General features: G+C 41.7%; 1 protein-coding gene across 1 annotated transcript in view; it reads left to right on the plus strand.

Moving 5' to 3' along the window:
* The window catches only part of LOC149127815 (uncharacterized), a 90,849-nt gene that overhangs the window by 1,556 nt on the left and 75,605 nt on the right, over positions 1 to 13,688 (plus strand). The window lies entirely within an intron of this gene.

Below are 13,688 nucleotides of genomic sequence, written 5' to 3' on the forward strand. Positions count from 1 at the left end.
TTTTCCTAAAAATGCACATTTTTCAGTGGCCTTCTGTTGGAACTCAGTTGTTTCAATGACTGTTTTCATGTCTTTAGTTTTAGTTTGAAGTCCAGAAACGATTTGTTAAAGGGATAAACAGTCTGAGCATGCTCTTACTATTCAGTCTTCAGTGGCACCAAGAAATAGTTGTGTTATTGCATACTTTTCCTCTTTTTAAGCAGCTTCACTGAGACAAAATCTTCACATCATAAAATCCACATTTAAATTGTAGCTTCCTGTTTCAGTATATTTGCAGTTTTGCAACCATCACCATAAAGTAATTTTAGAAAATTTTGTCACCCCAAATAGAAGACTCTTAAGGCAGCCACTCCCCATCCTTCCCACCCTTAGCTCCAGGCACTCCCTAATCTATTACTGTTTCTGTAGATTTGCCTATTCTAGACACTTCAAGTAAATTGAATCATGCAACATGTGGTTTGTAGTAACTGCTTTTTTCTCTTAGCCTGTAGATTTTTGAAGTTCATTCATTGGAGTTTGTAATAGTGTCTTTCAATTGCCAAGTAACTTTCCCACTGTAGAGATATACCACAGCTTATCCATTCATCAGTTGCTGGACATTTAGGTTATTTCCACATTTTAGATAACTATGAGTAATGCTGCTGTGAACATTCATATCAAATTCTTGTGTCAACATATGTTTTCTTTTTTAAGATCGATTTATTTATTTGAAAGTCAGAGTTACATACATAGAGAGAGACAGAGAGGCAGAGAGAGGGAGGCCTTCCATCTGCTGGTTAGTTGACCTCAATGTCCAGAGCTGCACTGATCCAAAGTCAGGAGCCAGGAGTTTCCTCCAGGTCTCCCACGTGGGTGCAGGGGCCCAAGGACTTGGACCATCTGCTTTCCCAGGCCAACACAGAGAGCTGGATCAGAAATGGAGCAGGCAGGTCCTAGAACCAGTGCCCATATGGGATGCTGGCACTGCAGGCTGTGGCTTTATCTGCTGCACCACAGCGCCATCCCCATCAACATATGTTTTCATTTTTCTTAGGTTATACTTAAGAACGAAATTGGTAGATTGTGTGGTAGCCCTGTATTGCACATTTTGTGAAAGTGCCAACCTACTTTCCAAGTGTCGGTATTTACATTTCCACCAATAATGGAAAAGAGTTCCCATCTCTCTACATCCTCACTAACAGTTGTTTTGTCTGCCTTTTTTTTAGTATAGCCATCCTAGTAGTTGTGAAAGCGTGTCTCTAAGTGACTTGATTTGCATTTCCTTGGTGACTAATATGTCAAGTATTTTCGTGTATTATTGGGTGTTTATATATCCACTTTGGAGAAATATCTATTCAAGTGCTCTGTTTTAATTTTTCTACAATTGATTTATAATAACTCTCTCTGTTCCATATTCTGATCCACTATAGACATATAGTTTGCAGATATTTTCACCTCTTCTGTGGGTTTTCTTCCCTTGTTCTTCATGGCATGACTCTATGCACATTCCCCCTTTTGAAATAAAAAAAATTTGAAGATAGAAGGAAATAACTTAGACTAATGCCTGCTGAATGATGTAGTAAATGTGCATTAATGCCTTTGTATTCACCAGATATGCATTCCAAGCTGTCTAGTGGATTCCTGAAGCCATGGATAATACCGAACCTCATATACACTATGTTTTTTCCTATACATTCATACCCATGCTACAGATTAATTTATAAATTAGACAATCAGGGGACAGCATTGTGGCATAGCAGCTAAGCTGCCACCTGCAATGTTGGCATCTCAAATTGGAGTGCTCCTCCCCCTCCTCCTCCCCCTCCTCCTCCCCCTCCTCCTCCCCTTCCTCCTTCCCCTCCTCCTCCTCCTCCCTCTTCTTCTTTTCCTGATGACTTTTTTTTTGTAATTTCAATAACCTGAAAATCTAAATTTGTATATTTAAAGCACTCAGTAATTCCTTATAATCACTTCTGAGGTAAAACTATGAAAGATAGAGATACATATTTTTCATTGAAGGAAGAGTAGAAATGAAGATGTATACTAAATAATGTTCTCTGCATGGATTTCAAGTGTTTTTCTGCACCAAAATAAACATATTTTAATTCATGCTTTCATGAACTTTGGAGTACCCTCTTGTGTTACCAAAGTCACATTTGAAGATTAAATGACAGAGTTAAACAGTTGATTCACTTGTAATAAGATTTCTTTTCATAGATATCTTAACTTGTAGACAAATTAATGAACGGTTTCTAGGTTTTATTACATTGTTTTTAAGTCTGTTTTCTTCACAATGGAACACATAAGCAATACATGACCTCAATTGTTTATTTTCTTTCTTTTTTTTTTTTTGACAGGCAGAGTGGACAGTGAGAGAGACAATTGTTTATTATTCTCTATCTACTAATTTTAAAATTGAAATTTTAAGGGTTAAATGTAATAGAACACTTAAAAGGCTACAAAAACAAACATTACTAGTAAAATAGTTTTGCTGAAATTGAACTATTGACTGGTTAACATTTAAGGAAATTCAGATTTGAAATATTCATTCTTTAGCTGATTTATGATACAGTCACCATTGGAAAAGAAAGTCTAGGAGTTTAGCTTTGGAAAAGGCAGTTTAAATATTGAATGTTTAAGTTGCCTACATCTTAACAATTACATTAAGCACTGTGTTTGACGAAAAATCACCTGCTTTTTAGAAATGTGGATCTTTATTTTCGTATAAAATCACAGGCCATGTAATGACAGAGACCTGAGAAACACATTGCTAGGTGTTTTTGTCGTGCTAACATAAGAGTGTCCTTAAAAAAACAAGTGGTATAGCCTTCTACACACCTAGACTACATTATGATCTTAGGGGACCACCATTATATATGTGGTCTCTCCTTGACTGAAATATCAATATATGTCATGTGACTGTACTTAAATTTAATTTTATGCTGCTGGTAGAAGTTGTAAGCTGAGAAGACCATCTGGTAAATACAAAGGCTATTTTTGGGTTCTGGGTTTGCTTGAGTGTGTATTCTTAGTAATGTGCTCTCTGAGTTGTTCGGTTGGCTTTCATTTTAGCAAATATTTGATGATTCTCACAGTGGATTGGTATGAAACCCTTCATATCTCTGGTTTCCAGCTTACAGGAAGAATGTAGTTATTTCCATTCATGTTAAAGGAAGCTGGAGGAATCATAAGACGTTGATTTAGAGTTGTTGGCTTCAAATCCTGCCTCTTCAGAGGTTTTGACAGAGGTTTGGTAATTATATACAATTATTGCATTTTTATACTCTGAATGAGTGTGAAAGTGTACCTCAGTCTATGGAATGTGACACCAATTGCTTATGTGTGTGGCTGTGTCTGTAAGAGTGAGCTAATGAACCATATGCATGTGTGAGAGTGAGCATAGTGTGTAAGGAAATAAATCTGTTCTCCTGAATCTTTCTGCTTTTCAGAAAAGGATACAATTTACAAAGTTTGCTATTGGTGGCTCTCCAGGTTTGTGGTAGACAGAGGTGTAACTGGGCCAGGTGCCCAGAGAGGGCTATAGTCAAAGTGGTTTGGGAGCTGGTACCAGGGTAAACCAGAAGGATGAGGTTTCAGGCAAGGTCTGAAAGGAGGATATCTAAACTGATATATAAAAAATAAGCAAGGGTTAGTATGGGAAGAAAGCACTTGTTCGTGTTAGGGAAAGGATTCAGTAAAGTTAAAGTGTGAGAGGAGAAACAGTGATGAAAATAATTGGAAGGATATATGTTGTCTGCTTTCCACATTCTTTTTTTTTTTTTATTTATTTGACAGGTAGAGTTATAGACAGTGAGAGAGAGAAACAGAGAGAAAGGCCTTCCTTCCATTGGTTCACTCCCCAATGGCTGCTACGGCCAGTGCTGCGCCAGTCCGAAGCCAGGAGCCAGGTGCTTCTTCCTGGTCTCCCATGTGGGTGCAGGAGCCCAAGCACTTGGGCCATCCTACACTGCCCTCCCGGACCACAGCAGAGAGCTGGACTGGAAGAGGAGCAGCTGGGACTAGAACCCAGTGCTCATATGGGATGCCAGCACCACAGGCAGAGGATTAACCAAGTGAGCCATAGTGCTGGCCCCTCCACATTTTTAAGTAATCACATTGCATCAGATTCTGATAGCAATTTGAAAATATTTTTTCACTTAGTTTTATGTTAAGTGGAGCAAAGTTAGAGTCAATGCTTGCATTTTTTCTTCTTTCTCTTTGCAAAAATAAAATTGTAAAACACTCTATTGACCTAGTAGTAGTTGTTTGATGGTTGTGTGCTTGAACTATATTTTGTTTAGTGTATTGTTCTTCCACAGAAGAGTGATCTTTTTTGTCCTCAAAACAATAAAAGATCCATAAGTTACTGCTCAAGTGTTAACACCTTTAGTGACAAAGCATTCATTCTTTAGAATACTATTCTTTTACTGTTCTTTATAAGAGTGTGTTAAATTGGTTTCCTTTTCATTCATCAATCCAATGAGAGAGAACCAGGACACTGTGGAGTTTTGAGTGGCACATCCAGGAAGTATTAATGGAGAAAATGCTTTCAGGAAAGCTATATGTGATGTCTTATGCTTTTTTATTTTTTGTTTGTTTGAAAGGCATAGTTAGAGAGAGAGACAGAGAGATCCATCATGCATCACTGTTTCACTCCCCAAATGGCTGCAACAGCCAGAGCTGGCCTGGACCTAGCTGAAGTGAGGAGCCAGGAGCTTCTTCCTGGTTTCCGATGTAGGTACAGGAGCCAAAGGACTTGGGCCATCCTCCGCTGCCCTCCCAGGTGCATTAGTAGGGAACTGGATCAGAAGTGGAGCGGCTGGGACTCAAACCGGCGCCCATATGAGATTCCATAGCACCAGCCTCAAAGGAACGCGTTATCTTATTTGATACTCATGCAAACCTTTGTGAGATGGACATTATACCATTTATATGATAATCAAGCTTTGAATTGTCCTCATATTCTTGGCCACAGTAAGCTAGGGAATGTTTCATTTTGTTTTGTTTGGGCATAATCCTGAACCATGTATTATAAGGGTCTTGTTAATACAGGAGATAGGATATTTGTGGGCAGCTGGAAGCCTCTGCTGTCTTAATCACCCACCATTAAGGACCCTCACCATTTTATCAAATGCCATCTTCTTAAATGAATCAAGCCTTTGAGTATTCAGTCTTTTTTGTTCCTCAGCTTCTACAGCTGAAATTTGATGAGAATTTGTTGGAAACTTTTATCCAAATATTCTCAGTGCTTGTATGTATCCGTCACTGCACTGCCTCAGCTCCTGTCTAGTTCACTGTCATCTCTCTTGTAGTTCACTTCAGTAGTTTCCTAGTTTGTCTTCTTCCTCCATTCTTATTTCCTCTTAACCCATTCACTATTCAGCAGCTAATACTTTTGGTGAAGGGTAAATGTAATAGAGTTGAAAACCTGTTTTTCGGTTTGTTATTTCACTCAGCAAAAAATTTAGACTCATTTACAAGGCACTCAAGGCTGTCTACAAAGTATCTACTCACAACTTCTCTGGCATCTTCTCACTACCCCCAGACTATCTTCATTTCTTTGAACATCTCAAATTGTTGTGATTTGAGCCTTTATTTGTATTCACTTGATTTGCTTCTTTCAACATTTAGGTCTTAGTGTAAATTTTCTTCTTGGGGCTGGCACTGTGGCGTAGCAGGAAAAACCACTGTCTGCAGTACTGGCATCCCATGTGGGTGCAGGTTTGAGTCCCGTCTGCTCTGCTTCTGATCCAGCTCTCTGTTATGGCCTGGGAAAGCAGTAGAGGATGGCCCAAGGGCCCTTGCACCCATGTGGGAGACCCAGAAGAAGCTCCAGGCTCCTGGTTTCGGATTGGCGCAGTTGAGGCCATTGCTGCCAATTGGGGAATGAAGCAGTGGATGGAAGACCTCTCTCTCTTTCTCTCTCTGTCTCTCTCTCTCTCTCTGCCTCTGTTCTCTCTCTGTGTAACTCTGACTTTCATATAAATAAATAAATCTTAAAAAAGTTCTTTTTCAGAGAGATTCTCATCCGTAAACACATTCCTTTTTTTTTGTCTTTCTCTTTCTTCATCTCTTGAACTTTTTTTTAAAAAAAGATTTATTTATTTGAATGTCAGAGTTACAGAGAAGGAGAGGCAGAGGTAGAGAGGGAGAGACAGATTTTCCATCTGCAGATTCACTCCCCAAATGGCTGCAATGGCCAGGGGTGGGTCAGGCTGAAGCCTCCAGGAGCTTCCTCCAGGTCTCCCACATAGGAACAGGGGCCCAAGCACTTGGGCCATCTTCCTCTGCTTTCCCAGGCACATTAGCAGGGAGCTGGATCAGAAGTGGAGCATCCAGGATTTGAACCAGTGCCCATATGGGATGCCTGCACTTTAGGTGGTGGCTTTACCCATTATCCTAAAATGCTGGCTCCCATCACTTGCACCTTGAAGCTTTCTGAACAGTTTGTCTCTTTATAACATCATAATTTTTGGGGTGTCTCCTATATAGATTTGTCAATTTCTTGATATTAAAGAATCAACAAATGTAAGTCGTTATCATCACCATCAAATATATTGTTTTATTGATGACTGAATGTCCGACCTGTGAAAGGTCTGAAAATTTACTGTACTTGAAAGTTAACAAAGTTACTCATCGGTACTGGTAGAGACATGAGAAACCTGCATAAGAAACAAAGCACAGTTTACTACAGCATTAACTGTAGCCAGATTAGCAGCATTCTTGTACCTATGTGGCTATAGATGATCAATATTCAATGAGTGGCTGGCGCCGCGGCTCAATAGGCTAATCCTCTGCCTGCGGCGCCGGCACACCAGGTTCTAGTCCCAGTCGGGGTGGATTCTGTCCCAGTTGCCTCTCTTCTAGGCCAGCTCTCTGCTGTGGCCCGGGAGTGCAGTGGAGGATGGCCTAAGTGCTTGGGCCCTGCACCCCATGGGAGACCAGGAGGAGCACCTGGCTCCTGACTTCAGATCAGCGAGGTGCGCCAGCCAGTGGCCATTGGAGGGTGAACCAACAGCAAAAAGGAAGACCTTTCTCTCTGTCTCTCTCTCTCTCTCTCTCATTGTCCACTCTGCCTATCAAAAAAAAAAAAGTCTATAAAAATTTTAAAAAAATATTCAATGAGTAATGTAATGCCTGCACAGGCAACAGCTTGCAACAAAGAGAGAAACTCTGAGCTTTTAGTGAATTTGGTCAGTAATTTGCTTTAGAGGGAGCTACTACCCCCGTGTTTCTAGACTGTAAGCACATGAGCCCTTTGCTCAAGAACAGTCTACCTTCTCTGTCTTCAAAGGCTGCGCACTCTCCAAAATCCTTGAAAATTATAGTCTAGATATTCCAGTACAAGGATGTGCACAACTGTGAGAAACCCAAGAATTGTCTCCTAACAACATCTACCCGTAAATAATTAGCTGTAATTTACTTTGGTTTTGGACAGTTAATTTTAATATTGTATTCCTTGGAGATTTAACCTTGTTTTTTCATATAATTATTACTTATTCAGTCTTTTCGTGAAACATGTGACATGATTACACCACAATGTATTTATCCATTCTTCTACTGCTGCATTTTTGAGAGAATTTTGGTATTACAAATATTCCTAACAATGCTATTATGAATATTTTTATGCTTTTCTATAGTGTTCTGATACACATTATTTCTGTTGAGTTTTCACTAAGACAGCACTTTTGAACTTTGTGGTCTCAAAGAAGTTCAAAAGCTTTTATTTATTTTTATTGAAAATTAAAATAGGCACATTTAAAATTTATTAAAAATAATAATTCCATGTTAGCATAAATAATTTCTAAGATAACAGTTATATTCTCAAAAATGAAACAAATATAATATTGACATTGTTCACTTCTTTGAAAATCTATAATCCCTGGCCTAATGGAAGGGTAGATTCTTATATCTTCCTTTATATTGTCTGTTGTGATATGTTGTTTTGGTCCAACTAGTTAAAGAAAATTGCCTACTTACAGATATATAATTGAAAAAGGAAGAATAATTTTAAAAGCTTTCAAATAATTACAGATATTCTTCTTTGATACAATTGCACCAAAACTCAAACTAATAATAGGTTCTTAAAAGACAGATGTAATGAGAAATTTGAAGCCATCTAAATAAACTTTTCATTTTCTGCTACATTAAAATCCACTGGTCTCTTACTTTAAGGACATTTTTCACCAGTGTATGATTTTGTAACATCATATGCTAATTACTTAGAAAATGTTAGTTCACTAAGTTAAATAGATCTGCCAAATGTTGACATATTTCATTATAAAATATCAAAAAGCCACATGACATCATTGCTGTCATCTGGAAAGTCTTGGGAAAATTTCATGGTGACAGATAAAGTTTTTTAAATTTAGAGCTTTCATTTAAAATTCAAATTTTATCACTGACAATAAACACTCTTTGCTATTTTCTATGAAGAATCATGCTGTTAATTTTTGAGAAAATAGCTCCCAAATAATGAAGATTGCATAATAAAATATGTCTACTGGTCATATTTTCTTTTTCTCTTTTTATAAATTTTGAATTTGTTTATTCATACTTTGAGTTAAAATTGTGTGACATGAACTCTGATATTTTACTTTACAACACAAAGCACTTTTTCTTTCCTTCCCTTCCTTCCTTCCTTGGCTTTGTGTCGCTCCCCGTCTTCGTGGAGGAACGACACAGGATCCTGCGCTGTTCTTTCGTCTGCTCGGCCCTCCCCGGGTTTGCTGCTGGTTCTTCCCGGGTTGGCTACTGTCCCTTCCACCTCCGTGGAAGGGCGGTTCCCCCTGGCCACATTCCCCACTTCCGCAGGGGAGCAGCACACCGCCGGCCGGCTCTCTCGGGGGCTGCACAGGCGTTCCCCTTAGATGTTCCCCTTAGATGTTCCCGGTGCATGCCGTCTCCCTCCCCCTTTATAGTCCTCCTCCGCCAATCCTAACTCGGCTGCCCACACGCCGAGTACGCTGCTCTCCTCCAATCAGGAGCAAGTCCTACAGTTTATTGGCTGAACTGGAGGCAGCTGTGCAGAAGCTGTTTTCTTCTCTCCCAGCGCCATATTGTGGGAGAGCAGATGCATAGAATAAGTCCTAATTCCAGTAACTTAGTCCCGTCCGGATTGCTCCCCACAGATCCCCCTTTCTTTTTATTTTTGGCGTTGATACGCGCCTGTCTTCGGTGTCCCGCGGCACACACTCTGCTCTACTTGCTAGAGTTGCCACAGGTTCTTACAAGTCCTATCAATCAGGCAAACTGAATCCGGGTCCTCTCTTCGCCATGTTGTGAGGAGGTTTTTAGGCGCTGATGCGTGCCTGTGTTCGGTGACCTGCGGCTCACACTCTGGTCGAGCCGCCTGCTGGTGCTTACCGCCTTAATCAGGCAGACCGAATCCAAGCCTCCTAATTGCTGTATTGTGGGGAGGCCTTACTGATGTTAATTCGTGCCTGTCTTCGGTGACCTGCGGCGCATAAGCTGCTAGCCGCCCGCAGGTGCTCATCACCTCACTTAATCAGGCAGACCGAATCCAAGCTCTCTCATTGCTGTGTTGTGGGGAGGCCTTATTGATGTTAATTCGTGCCGGTCTTCGGTGACCTGCGGCGCATAAGCTGCTAGCCGCCCGCAGGTGCTCATCGCCTCACTAATCGGGCAGACCGAATCCAAGCCTTCTAATTGCGGTATTGTGGGGAGGCCTTACTGATGTTAATTCGTGCCTGACTTCGGTGACCTGCGGCGCATAAGCTGCTAGCCGCCCGCAGGTGCTCACCGCCTCCCTAATCAGGCAGACCGAATCCAAGCTTTCTCATTGCCATGTTGAGGGGAGGCCTTTCTATTTCTCTATTTCTCTATCTCCGGGCATTCCTATTTCTCCCATTTTACTTCTATCTTCCAGCATTCCTATTTCTCTCATTTTACTTCTAAACTTCTGTTTCTCTTATCCCTGCGGCTTTCCGGTGCCCGCCCCGAGGCTGCTTCTCCGCGGCTTTCTGGCTCTGAGCCGCTTCAGCCCGCGCCTCTCTCATCTGCGCGGCTTCGCGGCTCTGCGCGGCTCGGCTTCGCGCGCACACTCTGCGGTGTCTCACTAGCCCCGCGTTCCCTATCTACTTGAGCCCCGCACGCTCTGTCTGCGCGCGGCAGCCTCCGCGAGTCACACAGCATAGCTTGCGTCTCCGCCACTAGTATTCAATCCAAGTTCCCCGGGCTAGCCTGGCGAATTCAACCCAGCTCACGTCTCCGCCCCATGATTTGGCTTCCCGTCCTTTGCTCCCCGGGCTAATCAGACAGATCCCAATCTGGCTTACGTTTCTGCTTCTGGTTTCAACTTTTCACCCCCTATTCCCGGGCTAACTTGAGAATCCCAAAGTGGCTTTCGTCTCCGCCTCGGCCTGCCCCCCGCGGCTTCAATTTCCCTAACATTTTTCTCTACCCGGTATGTTTCCCCAAGCTTTCTTCCAACAATATTCCTCCCTCATTTCTCCTGGCCTCTCCCCACAGTCCGCATCCGAGTCTGTTTGTTCTAGCTTTCACTTTCGCTTTTGACCTTAGAGATTTCTCCCAGCTTCCCCCTGTAGTCCGTATCTGAGTCTATGCCTAGGCTTTCAATAGCTTCTTCCGGCACCTTTTTCGTCCGGCTTTTCCCTAGGCTGTTTGCTAGTCTCTCTCTCCGGTATTTTCCCAGTTCTTCCCATTTCTTCCCTCCTAAGTTTCCTATCCATCCTAGGTTTCCTATCCGAGTCACGGCACCATTATGTCGCTCCCCGTCTTCGTGGAGGAACGACACAGGATCCTGCGCTGTTCTTTCATCTGCTCGGCCCTCCCCGGGTTTGCTGCTGGTTCTTCCCGGGTTGGCTACTGTCCCTTCCACCTCCGTGGAAGGGCGGTTCCCCCTGGCCACATTCCCCACTTCCGCAGGGGAGCAGCACACCGCTGGCCGGCTCTCTCGGGGGCTGCACAGGCGTTCCCCTTAGATGTTCCCCTTAGATGTTCCCGGTACATGCCGTCTCCCTCCCCCTTTATAGTCCTCCTCCGCCAATCCTAACTCGGCTGCCCACACGCCGAGTACGCTGCTCTCCTCCAATCAGGAGCAAGTCCTACAGTTTATTGGCTGAACTGGAGGCAGCTGTGCAGAAGCTGTTTTCTTCTCTCCCAGCGCCATATTGTGGGAGAGCAGATGCATAGAATAAGTCCTAATTCCAGTAACTTAGTCCAGTCCGGATTGCTCCCCACAGCTTTGTTTTTCTTCCTCCTCACCTCTTTCTAGATATTGGAGTACCCATGGTACAATCCTTAAGGCTTTTCTCTGTCTTCATTTTCTCTGTCTTCCTTCAAGCTTCAGAGTTTCATGGCTTTTATAAAAAAAAAAAAAGGTTTATTTGAAAGGCAGAGTTACAGAGAGGAAGAAACAGAGAGAAATATTCCATTCACTCACTGCCAGGTGCCCCAGTAATCATATTAGATGCTTGTGTCACAGCTGATGACTTAACCCACTATGCCATAAGGCCAACCCCCACAAAGTACTTTTTTTTTTTTCAGGTAACAGTAGTTTGGAATGCAACAGGAGTACTTCGAGCATACTTCCTATTTCTTTATAGATTGTTAAGAAGATGTATATTCAAGGTGAAGGTTTAGGAAATTAAGCAGTTTTTAAATAAATCATCTGCTTTTTCTTTTAAGATTTTTATTTATTTGAGTTATAGACAGTGAGAGGGAGAGACAGAGAGAAAGGTCTTCCACTAACTGGTTCTCTTCTCAAATGATTGCTGCAACGTCTAGAGCTGGGCTGATTCAAAGCCAGGAATCAGGAGCTTCCTCTAAGTCTCCCATGTGCATGCAGGAGCCTAAGCACTTGGACCATCTTCCACTGCTTCCCAGACGATAGCAGAGAGCAGGATCAGAAGAGGAACATCCAGGACTAGAATCCGTGGCCATATGGGATGCCGGTGCTGCAGGCAGAGGATTAACCTACTGCTCTAGCCCCTGAAAATTAAGCATTTTTACTGTTTCCTCAAGGATGGTTTTAAGATATACTAGACATTTAGCTCTTCTTTCTACTGAGGATGCATGATGATGAATATAGTGACTTGTTTCAGTTGGCACCACTGCCATCACATAATGTATCTCTTTTGGGGTCTCTGTTCCTCTAATATTATTATTTATTATGAATACAAAGGCTATTCTCAACTGCTTGTATTTCCTTAACATTTTAGAATTGTTTTCTCACACTCTTTCTTGAAAACTTGTTGCCATTTGACTTGGATTAAGTTAAGCCAATAGATAATTTAGCATACATTTATTCCCTGACCGTATTATATTTTGTAATCATGAACCGATTATTTCTTCTATACCCTTTTTTGTTAAGATTTATTTTATTTACTTGAAAGGCAGAGGTACAGAGAGGGGAGAGACAAAGAGAGATCTTCCATCCACTGGTTCCCTCCCCAAATGGCCATAATGGCCAGGGCTGGACCAGACCAAAGCCAGTAGGCAGAAGCTTCTTCTAGGTCTCCCATGTGAGTGCAGGGGCCCAAGGATTTGGGCTATCTTTTTCTGCTTTCTCAGGCACATTAGCAGGGAGTTGGATGTGAAGTGGAGCAGTCAGGACTCAAACTGGCACCTACATGGGATGCCACAATGCCACTCCCTCTTCCATACCATTTTCCAGAGTTGAATTTCATTCACTGTGATGATATTTGGCTAAAAGTATACATTGTGATTTAAGAAAAGTTGATTATTTTTGTCACATTTCTCATTTATAATATATATAATGTGTATATACAATTCAATGCGTAGAATGTGAAAGAAAAAATTGAGAGAATATGGGATTGGATACGCCAGAGATTATTTTGATAAGAGCACACCTATTTTTTATTTATTTATTTATTTATTTGAAAGGCAGAGTTACAGAGACAGAGGCAGCGAGAGAGGGAGGTCTTCCATCCACTGCTTCACCCCTCAAATGGATGCAACAGCCAGAGCTGGGCCGACCCGAAGCCAGGAACCAGAGCTTCTTCTGGGTCTCCTTGAACCAGTGCCCATATAGGATGCTGGCACTGCAGGTGGCAGCTTTACCTGCTATGCCACAGCGCTGGCCCCTGGCACACCTATTTCTAATCCAAGAAGAAATGTGTTTGAAATTTTTAAAATGGCAGTGTCTTCAACAATGACTTCAGTTACCCATGTGACATCATATTCATTCTTCATTCCCTAAGCACATAATGCATCTCCACAGATAACTCTATCACCTTTCTAACAGCAATACTATATATTTATTGTAATCCTTTGTTTTCTTTATTTACATCATAATTTTACAAATTTTTATGATCACCAAATCTAATGGTTTGAGTTGAACTTTGTTTATAACTCTTAGAGATGATATAGTTAAATACATTTTGGACTTTTGAAAGTCACATTTGAAGAGAAAAGACAATGAGGCATTGCCTTCAAATTTATGAATGAAAATGGAGATGTCCATCTCTATCCCATTTCAATGACTAGAAAATCAGCTTTTTTATCATAATGAAAATTAATGAAATGTCAAATAAGCTACTTGCAAAGAAAAAGAAGAACTTAGCTCCCAGTTTTGAAGGTTCAAGGGCATTGTTTGGTGCCTCTTTTGGTGTAATTCTGGTGTATATTACTTCTGGTGGTACATGACCGTGATGGAAACTTGCATGGGGGAACCAGAAATTTAGAGAGGGGAGGGTCATCTTGGT

Source organism: Oryctolagus cuniculus, chromosome 2, assembly GCF_051225735.1.
Source record: "Oryctolagus cuniculus isolate XC-2025 breed Fujian yellow rabbit chromosome 2, ASM5122573v1, whole genome shotgun sequence".
Classification (NCBI taxonomy): Eukaryota; Metazoa; Chordata; class Mammalia; order Lagomorpha; family Leporidae; genus Oryctolagus; species Oryctolagus cuniculus.